Consider the following 11,649-nt stretch of genomic DNA (forward strand, 5'->3'; position numbering starts at 1 on the left):
TGTACTAACCATGGGTCTGTTGCTATGTACTAACCATGGGTCTGTTGCTATGTTCTAAGCGCGGGTCTGTTGCTATGTACTAACCATGCGTCTGTTGCTATGTACTAACCATGGGTCTGTTGCTATGTACTAACCGCGGGTCTGTTGCTATGTACTAACCATGCGTCTGTTGCTATGTACTAACCATGGGTCTGTTGCTATGTACTAACCGCGGGTCTGTTGCTATGTACTAACCATGCATCTGTTGCTGTGTACTAACCATGCGTCTGTTGCTATGTACTAACCATGCGTCTGTTGCTATGTACTAACCATGCGTCTGTTGCTGTGTACTAACCATGCGTCTGTTGCTATGTACTAACCATGCGTCTGTTGCTATGTACTAACCATGCATCTGTTGCTATGTACTAACCATGCGTCTGTTGCTATGTACTAACCATGCGTCTGTTGCAATGTACTAACCATGCGTCTGTTGCTATGTACTAACCATGCGTCTGTTGCTATGTACTAACGGTGGGTCTGTTGCTATGTACTAACCATGCATCTGTTGCTATGTAGTAACCATGCATCTGTTGCTATGTACTAACCATGCGTCTGTTGCTGTGTACTAACCATGCGTCTGTTGCTATGTACTAACCATGGGTCTGTTGCTATGTACTAACCATGCGTCTGTTGCTGTGTACTAACCATGCGTCTGTTGCTATGTACTAACCATGCGTCTGTTGCTATGTACTAACCATGGGTCTGTTGCTATGTACTAACCATGCGTCTGTTGCTGTGTACTAACCATGCGTCTGTTGCTATGTACTAACCATGCGTCTGTTGCTATGTACTAACCATGCGTCTGTTGCTATGTACTAACCATGCGTCTGTTGCTATGTACTAACCATGGGTCTGTTGCTATGTACTAACCATGCGTCTGTTGCTATGTACTAACCATGCGTCTGTTGCTATGTACTAACCATGCGTCTGTTGCTATGTACTAACCATGGGTCTGTTGCTGTGTACTAACCATGGGTCTGTTGCTGTGTACTAACCATGCGTCTGTTGCTATGTATTAACCATGCGTCTGTTGCTATGTACTAACCATGGGTCTGTTGCTATGTACTAACCATGGGTCTGTTGCTATGTATTAACCATGCGTCTGTTGCTATGTACTAACCATGGGTCTGTTGCTGTGTACTAACCAGGCGTCTGTTGCTATGTACTAACCGCAGGTCTGTTGCTATGTACTAACCATGCGTCTGTTGCTATGTACTAACCATGCGTCTGTTGCTATGTACTAACCATGCGTCTGTTGCTATGTACTAACCATGCGTCTGTTGCTATGTACTAACCATGCGTCTGTTGCTGTGTACTAACCATGCGTCTGTTGCTATGTAGTAACCATGGGTCTGTTGCTGTGTACTAACCATGGGTCTGTTGCTGTGTACTAACCATGCGTCTGTTGCTATGTATTAACCATGCGTCTGTGGCTATGTACTAACCATGCGTCTGTTGCTGTGTACTAACCAGGCGTCTGTTGCTATGTACTAACCATGCGTCTGTTGCTATGTACTAACCATGCATCTGTTGCTATGTATTAACCATGCGTCTGTTGCTATGTACTAACCATGGGTCTGTTGCTATGTACTAACCATGCGTCTGTTGCTGTGTACTAACCATGCGTCTGTTGCTGTGTACTAACCATGCGTCTGTTGCTGTGTACTAACCATGCGTCTGTTGCTATGTACTAACCATGCGTCTGTTGCTATGTACTAACCATGCGTCTGTTGCTATGTACTAACCATGCGTCTGTTGCTGTGTACTAACCATGCGTCTGTTGCTATGTACTAACCATGCGTCTGTTGCTATGTACTAACCATGCGTCTGTTGCTGTGTACTAACCATGCGTCTGTTGCTGTGTACTAACCATGCGTCTGTTGCTATGTATTAACCATGCGTCTGTTGCTATGTACTAACCATGCGTCTGTTGCTATGTACTAACCATGCGTCTGTTGCTATGTACTAACCATGCGTCTGTTGCTGTGTACTAAGCATGCGTCTGTTGCTATGTACTAACCATGCGTCTGTTGCTGTGTACTAACCATGCGTCTGTTGCTGTGTACTAACCATGGGTCTGTTGCTATGTATTAACCATGCGTCTGTTGCTATGTACTAACCATGCGTCTGTTGCTATGTACTAACCATGCGTCTGTTGCTATGTACTAACCATGCGTCTGTTGCTTTGTACTAACCATGCGTCTGTTGCTATGTACTAACCATGCGTCTGTTGCTGTGTACTAACCATGCGTCTGTTGCTGTGTACTAACCATGCGTCTGTTGCTGTGTACTAACCATGCGTCTGTTGCTATGTATTAACCATGGGTCTGTTGCTGTGTACTAACCATGCGTCTGTTGCTGTGTACTAACCATGCGTCTGTTGCTATGTATTAACCATGGGTCTGTTGCTGTGTACTAACCATGCGTCTGTTGCTGTGTACTAACCATGCGTCTGTTGCTATGTCCTAACCATGCGTCTGTTGCTATGTACTAACCATGCGTCTGTTGCTTTGTACTAACCATGCGTCTGTTGCTATGTACTAACCATGCGTCTGTTGCTGTGTACTAACCATGCGTCTGTTGCTGTGTACTAACCATGCGTCTGTTGCTGTGTACTAACCATGCGTCTGTTGCTATGTATTAACCATGCGTCTGTTGCTATGTACTAACCATGGGTCTGTTGCTGTGTACTAACCAGGCGTCTGTTGCTATGTACTAACCGCAGGTCTGTTGCTATGTACTAACCATGCGTCTGTTGCTATGTACTAACCATGCGTCTGTTGCTATGTACTAACCATGCGTCTGTTGCTATGTACTAACCATGCGTCTGTTGCTATGTACTAACCATGCGTCTGTTGCTGTGTACTAACCATGCGTCTGTTGCTATGTAGTAACCATGGGTCTGTTGCTGTGTACTAACCATGGGTCTGTTGCTGTGTACTAACCATGCGTCTGTTGCTATGTATTAACCATGCGTCTGTTGCTATGTACTAACCATGCGTCTGTTGCTGTGTACTAACCAGGCGTCTGTTGCTATGTACTAACCATGCGTCTGTTGCTATGTACTAACCATGCATCTGTTGCTATGTATTAACCATGCGTCTGTTGCTATGTACTAACCATGCGTCTGTTGCTATGTACTAACCATGCGTCTGTTGCTGTGTACTAACCGTGCGTCTGTTGCTATGTACTAACCATGAGTCTGTTGCTATGTACTAACCATGCGTCTGTTGCTATGTACTAACCATGAGTCTGTTGCTGTGTACTAACCATGCGTCTGTTGCTATGTACTAACCATGAGTCTGTTGCTATGTACTAACCATGCGTCTGTTGCTATGTACTAACCATGCGTCTGTTGCTATGTACTAACCGCGGGTCTGTTGCTATGTACTAACCATGGGTCTGTTGCTATGTACTAACCATGGGTCTGTTGCTATGTTCTAAGCGCGGGTCTGTTGCTATGTACTAACCATGCGTCTGTTGCTATGTACTAACCATGCGTCTGTTGCTATGTACTAACCATGGGTCTGTTGCTATGTACTAACCGCGGGTCTGTTGCTATGTACTAACCATGCATCTGTTGCTGTGTACTAACCATGCGTCTGTTGCTATGTACTAACCATGCGTCTGTTGCTATGTACTAACCATGCGTCTGTTGCTGTGTACTAACCATGCGTCTGTTGCTATGTACTAACCATGCGTCTGTTGCTATGTACTAACCATGCATCTGTTGCTATGTACTAACCATGCGTCTGTTGCTATGTACTAACCATGCGTCTGTTGCTATGTACTAACCATGCGTCTGTTGCTATGTACTAACCATGCGTCTGTTGCTATGTACTAACGGTGGGTCTGTTGCTATGTACTAACCATGCATCTGTTGCTATGTATTAACCATGCATCTGTTGCTATGTACTAACCATGCGTCTGTTGCTGTGTACTAACCATGCGTCTGTTGCTATGTACTAACCATGGGTCTGTTGCTATGTACTAACCATGCGTCTGTTGCTGTGTACTAACCATGCGTCTGTTGCTATGTACTAACCATGCGTCTGTTGCTATGTACTAACCATGGGTCTGTTGCTATGTACTAACCATGCGTCTGTTGCTGTGTACTAACCATGCGTCTGTTGCTATGTACTAACCATGCGTCTGTTGCTATGTACTAACCATGCGTCTGTTGCTATGTACTAACCATGCGTCTGTTGCTATGTACTAACCATGGGTCTGTTGCTATGTACTAACCATGCGTCTGTTGCTATGTACTAACCATGCGTCTGTTGCTATGTACTAACCATGCGTCTGTTGCTATGTACTAACCATGGGTCTGTTGCTGTGTACTAACCATGGGTCTGTTGCTGTGTACTAACCATGCGTCTGTTGCTATGTATTAACCATGCGTCTGTTGCTATGTACTAACCATGGGTCTGTTGCTATGTACTAACCATGGGTCTGTTGCTATGTATTAACCATGCGTCTGTTGCTATGTACTAACCATGGGTCTGTTGCTGTGTACTAACCAGGCGTCTGTTGCTATGTACTAACCGCAGGTCTGTTGCTATGTACTAACCATGCGTCTGTTGCTATGTACTAACCATGCGTCTGTTGCTATGTACTAACCATGCGTCTGTTGCTATGTACTAACCATGCGTCTGTTGCTATGTACTAACCATGCGTCTGTTGCTGTGTACTAACCATGCGTCTGTTGCTATGTAGTAACCATGGGTCTGTTGCTGTGTACTAACCATGGGTCTGTTGCTGTGTACTAACCATGCGTCTGTTGCTATGTATTAACCATGCGTCTGTTGCTCTGTACTAACCATGCGTCTGTTGCTGTGTACTAACCAGGCGTCTGTTGCTATGTACTAACCATGCGTCTGTTGCTATGTACTAACCATGCATCTGTTGCTATGTATTAACCATGCGTCTGTTGCTATGTACTAACCATGGGTCTGTTGCTATGTACTAACCATGCGTCTGTTGCTGTGTACTAACCATGCGTCTGTTGCTGTGTACTAACCATGCGTCTGTTGCTGTGTACTAACCATGCGTCTGTTGCTATGTACTAACCATGCGTCTGTTGCTATGTACTAACCATGCGTCTGTTGCTATGTACTAACCATGCGTCTGTTGCTGTGTACTAACCATGCGTCTGTTGCTATGTACTAACCATGCGTCTGTTGCTATGTACTAACCATGCGTCTGTTGCTGTGTACTAACCATGCGTCTGTTGCTGTGTACTAACCATGCGTCTGTTGCTATGTATTAACCATGCGTCTGTTGCTATGTACTAACCATGCGTCTGTTGCTATGTACTAACCATGCGTCTGTTGCTATGTACTAACCATGCGTCTGTTGCTGTGTACTAACCATGCGTCTGTTGCTATGTACTAACCATGCGTCTGTTGCTGTGTACTAACCATGCGTCTGTTGCTGTGTACTAACCATGGGTCTGTTGCTATGTATTAACCATGCGTCTGTTGCTATGTACTAACCATGCGTCTGTTGCTATGTACTAACCATGCGTCTGTTGCTATGTACTAACCATGCGTCTGTTGCTTTGTACTAACCATGCGTCTGTTGCTATGTACTAACCATGCGTCTGTTGCTGTGTACTAACCATGCGTCTGTTGCTGTGTACTAACCATGCGTCTGTTGCTGTGTACTAACCATGCGTCTGTTGCTATGTATTAACCATGGGTCTGTTGCTGTGTACTAACCATGCGTCTGTTGCTGTGTACTAACCATGCGTCTGTTGCTATGTATTAACCATGGGTCTGTTGCTGTGTACTAACCATGCGTCTGTTGCTGTGTACTAACCATGCGTCTGTTGCTATGTCCTAACCATGCGTCTGTTGCTATGTACTAACCATGCGTCTGTTGCTTTGTACTAACCATGCGTCTGTTGCTATGTACTAACCATGCGTCTGTTGCTGTGTACTAACCATGCGTCTGTTGCTGTGTACTAACCATGCGTCTGTTGCTGTGTACTAACCATGCGTCTGTTGCTATGTATTAACCATGCGTCTGTTGCTATGTACTAACCATGGGTCTGTTGCTGTGTACTAACCAGGCGTCTGTTGCTATGTACTAACCGCAGGTCTGTTGCTATGTACTAACCATGCGTCTGTTGCTATGTACTAACCATGCGTCTGTTGCTATGTACTAACCATGCGTCTGTTGCTATGTACTAACCATGCGTCTGTTGCTATGTACTAACCATGCGTCTGTTGCTGTGTACTAACCATGCGTCTGTTGCTATGTAGTAACCATGGGTCTGTTGCTGTGTACTAACCATGCGTCTGTTGCTGTGTACTAACCATGCGTCTGTTGCTGTGTACTAACCATGCGTCTGTTGCTATGTACTAACCATGCGTCTGTTGCTATGTACTAACCATGCGTCTGTTGCTATGTACTAACCATGCGTCTGTTGCTGTGTACTAACCATGCGTCTGTTGCTATGTACTAACCATGCGTCTGTTGCTATGTACTAACCATGCGTCTGTTGCTGTGTACTAACCATGCGTCTGTTGCTGTGTACTAACCATGCGTCTGTTGCTATGTATTAACCATGCGTCTGTTGCTATGTACTAACCATGCGTCTGTTGCTATGTACTAACCATGCGTCTGTTGCTATGTACTAACCATGCGTCTGTTGCTGTGTACTAACCATGCGTCTGTTGCTATGTACTAACCATGCGTCTGTTGCTGTGTACTAACCATGCGTCTGTTGCTGTGTACTAACCATGGGTCTGTTGCTATGTATTAACCATGCGTCTGTTGCTATGTACTAACCATGCGTCTGTTGCTATGTACTAACCATGCGTCTGTTGCTATGTACTAACCATGCGTCTGTTGCTTTGTACTAACCATGCGTCTGTTGCTATGTACTAACCATGCGTCTGTTGCTGTGTACTAACCATGCGTCTGTTGCTGTGTACTAACCATGCGTCTGTTGCTGTGTACTATCCATGCGTCTGTTGCTATGTATTAACCATGGGTCTGTTGCTGTGTACTAACCATGCGTCTGTTGCTGTGTACTAACCATGCGTCTGTTGCTATGTATTAACCATGGGTCTGTTGCTGTGTACTAACCATGCGTCTGTTGCTGTGTACTAACCATGCGTCTGTTGCTATGTCCTAACCATGCGTCTGTTGCTATGTACTAACCATGCGTCTGTTGCTTTGTACTAACCATGCGTCTGTTGCTATGTACTAACCATGCGTCTGTTGCTGTGTACTAACCATGCGTCTGTTGCTGTGTACTAACCATGCGTCTGTTGCTGTGTACTAACCATGCGTCTGTTGCTATGTATTAACCATGCGTCTGTTGCTATGTACTAACCATGCATCTGTTGCTATGTACTAACCATGGGTCTGTTGCTGTGTACTAACCATGGGTCTGTTGCTATGTACTAACCATGCGTCTGTTGCTATGTACTAACCATGCGTCTGTTGCTATGTACTAACCATGCGTCTGTTGCTGTGTACTAACCGTGCGTCTGTTGCTATGTACTAACCATGCGTCTGTTGCTATGTACTAACCGTGGGTCTGTTGCTATGTACTAACCATGCGTCTGTTGCTATGTACTAACCATGCGTCTGTTGCTGTGTACTAACCATGCGTCTGTTGCTATGTACTAACCATGCGTCTGTTGCTATGTACTAACCATGCGTCTGTTGCTATGTACTAACCATGCGTCTGTTGCTATGTACTAACCATGCGTCTGTTGCTGTGTACTAACCGTGCGTCTGTTGCTATGTACTAACCATGCGTCTGTTGCTATGTACTAACCATGCGTCTGTTGCTGTGTACTAACCGTGCGTCTGTTGCTATGTACTAACCATGCGTCTGTTGCTATGTACTAACCATGCGTCTGTTGCTGTGTACTAACCGTGCGTCTGTTGCTATGTACTAACCATGCGTCTGTTGCTATGTACTAACCGTGGGTCTGTTGCTATGTACTAACCATGCGTCTGTTGCTATGTACTAACCATGCGTCTGTTGCTGTGTACTAACCATGCGTCTGTTGCTATGTACTAACCATGCGTCTGTTGCTATGTACTAACCATGCGTCTGTTGCTATGTACTAACCATGCGTCTGTTGCTATGTACTAACCATGGGTCTGTTGCTGTGTACTAACCATGCGTCTGTTGCTATGTACTAACCATGCGTCTGTTGCTATGTACTAACCATGCGTCTGTTGCTATGTACTAACCGCAGGTCTGTTGCTGTGTACTAACCATGCGTCTGTTGCTATGTACCAACCATGGGTCTGTTGCTGTGTACTAACCATGCGTCTGTTGCTGTGTACTAACCATGCGTCTGTTGCTATGTACTAACCATGCGTCTGTTGCTATGTACTAACCATGGGTCTGTTGCTGTGTACTAACCATGCGTCTGTTGCTATGCACTAACCATGCGTCTGTTGCTATGTACTAACCATGCGTCTGTTGCTATGTACTAACCATGCGTCTGTTGCTATGTACTAACCATGCGTCTGTTGCTATGTACTAACCATGCGTCTGTTGCTGTGTACTAACCATGCGTCTGTTGCTATGTACTAACCATGGGTCTGTTGCTATGTACTAACCATGGGTCTGTTGCTATGTACTAACCATGGGTCTGTTGCTGTGTACTAACCATGCGTCTGTTGCTGTGTACTAACCATGCGTCTGTTGCTATGTACTAACCGTGCGTCTGTTGCTATGTACTAACCATGCGTCTGTTGCTATGTACTAACCATGCGTCTGTTGCTATGTACTAACCATGCGTCTGTTGCTGTGTACTAACCATGCGTCTGTTGCTATGTACTAACCTTGCATCTGTTGCTATGTACTAACCATGCGTCTGTTGCTATGTACTAACCATTCGTCTGTTGCTATGTACTAACCATGCGTCTGTTGCTATGCACTAACCATTCGTCTGTTGCTATGTACTAACCATGCGTCTGTTGCTATGCACTAACCATGCGTCTGTTGCTATGTACTAACCATGTGTCTGTTGCTATGTACTAACCATGCGTCTGTTGCTATGTACGAACCATGCGTCTGTTGCTATGTACTAACCATGCGTCTGTTGCTATGTACTAACCATGCGTCTGTTGCTATGTACTAACCATGCGTCTGTTGCTGTGTACTAACCATGCGTCTGTTGCTATGTACTAACCATGGGTCTGTTGCTGTGTACTAACCATGCGTCTGTTGCTATGTACTAACCATGGGTCTGTTGCTGTGTACTAACCATGCGTCTGTTGCTATGTACTAACCATGGGTCTGTTGCTGTGTACTAACCATGCGTCTGTTGCTATGTACTAACCATGGGTCTGTTGCTGTGTACTAACCATGGGTCTGTTGCTATGTACTAACCATGCGTCTGTTGCTATGTACTAACCATGCGTCTGTTGTTATGTACTAACCATGGGTCTGTTGCTGTGTACTAACCATGCGTCTGTTGCTATGCACTAACCATGCGTCTGTTGCTATGTACTAACCATGCGTCTGTTGCTATGTACTAACCATGCGTCTGTTGCTATGCACTAACCATGCGTCTGTTGCTATGTACTAACCATGTGTCTGTTGCTATGTACTAACCATGCGTCTGTTGCTATGTACGAACCATGTGTCTGTTGCTATGTACTAACCATGCGTCTGTTGCTATGTACGAACCATGCGTCTGTTGCTATGTACTAACCATGCGTCTGTTGCTGTGTACTAACCATGCGTCTGTTGCAATGTACTAACCATGGGTCTGTTGCTGTGTACTAACCATGCGTCTGTTGCTATGTACTAACCATGCGTCTGTTGCTATGTACTAACCATGCGTCTGTTGCTGTGTACTAACCATGCGTCTGTTGCTATGTACTAACCATGGGTCTGTTGCTGTGTACTAACCATGCGTCTGTTGCTATGTACTAACCATGGGTCTGTTGCTATGTACTAACCATGCGTCTGTTGCTATGTACTAACCATGCGTCTGTTGCTGTGTACTAACCATGGGTCTGTTGCTGTGTACTAACCATGCGTCTGTTGCTGTGTACTAACCATGCGTCTGTTGCTATGTACTAACCATGCGTCTGTTGTTATGTACTAACCATGGGTCTGTTGCTGTGTACTAACCATGCGTCTGTTGCTATGCACTAACCATGCGTCTGTTGCTATGTACTAACCATGCGTCTGTTGCTATGTACTAACCATGCGTCTGTTGCTATGTACTAACCATGCGTCTGTTGCTATGTACTAACCATGCGTCTGTTGCTGTGTACTAACCATGCGTCTGTTGCTATGTACTAACCATGGGTCTGTTGCTATGTACTAACCATGGGTCTGTTGCTATGTACTAACCATGGGTCTGTTGCTGTGTACTAACCATGCGTCTGTTGCTGTGTACTAACCATGCGTCTGTTGCTATGTACTAACCGTGCGTCTGTTGCTATGTACTAACCATGCGTCTGTTGCTATGTACTAACCATGCGTCTGTTGCTATGTACTAACCATGCGTCTGTTGCTGTGTACTAACCATGCGTCTGTTGCTATGTACTAACCATGCACCTGTTGCTATGTACTAACCATGGGTCTGTTGCTGTGTACTAACCATGCGTCTGTTGCTATGCACTAACCATGCGTCTGTTGCTATGTACTAACCATGTGTCTGTTGCTATGTACTAACCATGCGTCTGTTGCTATGTACTAACCATGCGTCTGTTGCTATGTACTAACCATGGGTCTGTTGCTATGTACTAACCGCGGGTCTGTTGCTGTGTACTAACCATGCGTCGGTTGCTATGTACTAACCATGCGTCTGTTGCTATGTCCTAACCATGGGTCTGTTGCTATGTACTAACCATGCGTCTGTTGCTATGAACTAACCATGCGTCTGTTGCTATGTACTAACCATGCGTCTGTTGCTATGTCCTAACCATGGGTCTGTTGCTAAGTACTAACCATGCGTCTGTTGCTATGTACTAACCATGCGTCTGTTGCTATGAACTAACCATGCGTCTGTTGCTATGTACTAACCATGGGTCTGTTGCTATGTACTAACCATGCGTCTGTTGCTATGTACTAACCATGGGTCTGTTGCTATGTACTAACCATGCGTCTGTTGCTATGTACTAACCATGCGTCTGTTGCTATGTACTAACCATGGGTCTGTTGCTATGTACTAACCGCGGGTCTGTTGCTGTGTACTAACCATGGGTCTGTTGCTATGTACTAACCATGCGTCTGTTGCTATGTACTAACCATGGGTCTGTTGCTATGTACTAACCATGCGTCTGTTGCTATGTACTAACCATGGGTCTGTTGCTATGTACTAACCGCGGGTCTGTTGCTGTGTACTAACCATGGGTCTGTTGCTATGTACTAACCATGCGTCTGTTGCTATGTACTAACCATGCGTCTGTTGCTATGTACTAACCATGCGTCTGTTGCTATGTACTAACCATGCGTCTGTTGCTATGAACTAACCATGCGTCTGTTCCTATGTACTAACCATGCGTCTGTTGCTATGTACTAACCATGCGTCTGTTGCTGTGTACTAACCATGGGTCTGTTGCTATGTACTAACCATGCGTCTGTTGCTATGTAGTAACCATGCGTCTGTTGCT

Source organism: Mustelus asterias, unplaced genomic scaffold, assembly GCF_964213995.1.
Source record: "Mustelus asterias unplaced genomic scaffold, sMusAst1.hap1.1 HAP1_SCAFFOLD_597, whole genome shotgun sequence".
In the NCBI taxonomy this organism is placed as follows: Eukaryota; Metazoa; Chordata; class Chondrichthyes; order Carcharhiniformes; family Triakidae; genus Mustelus; species Mustelus asterias.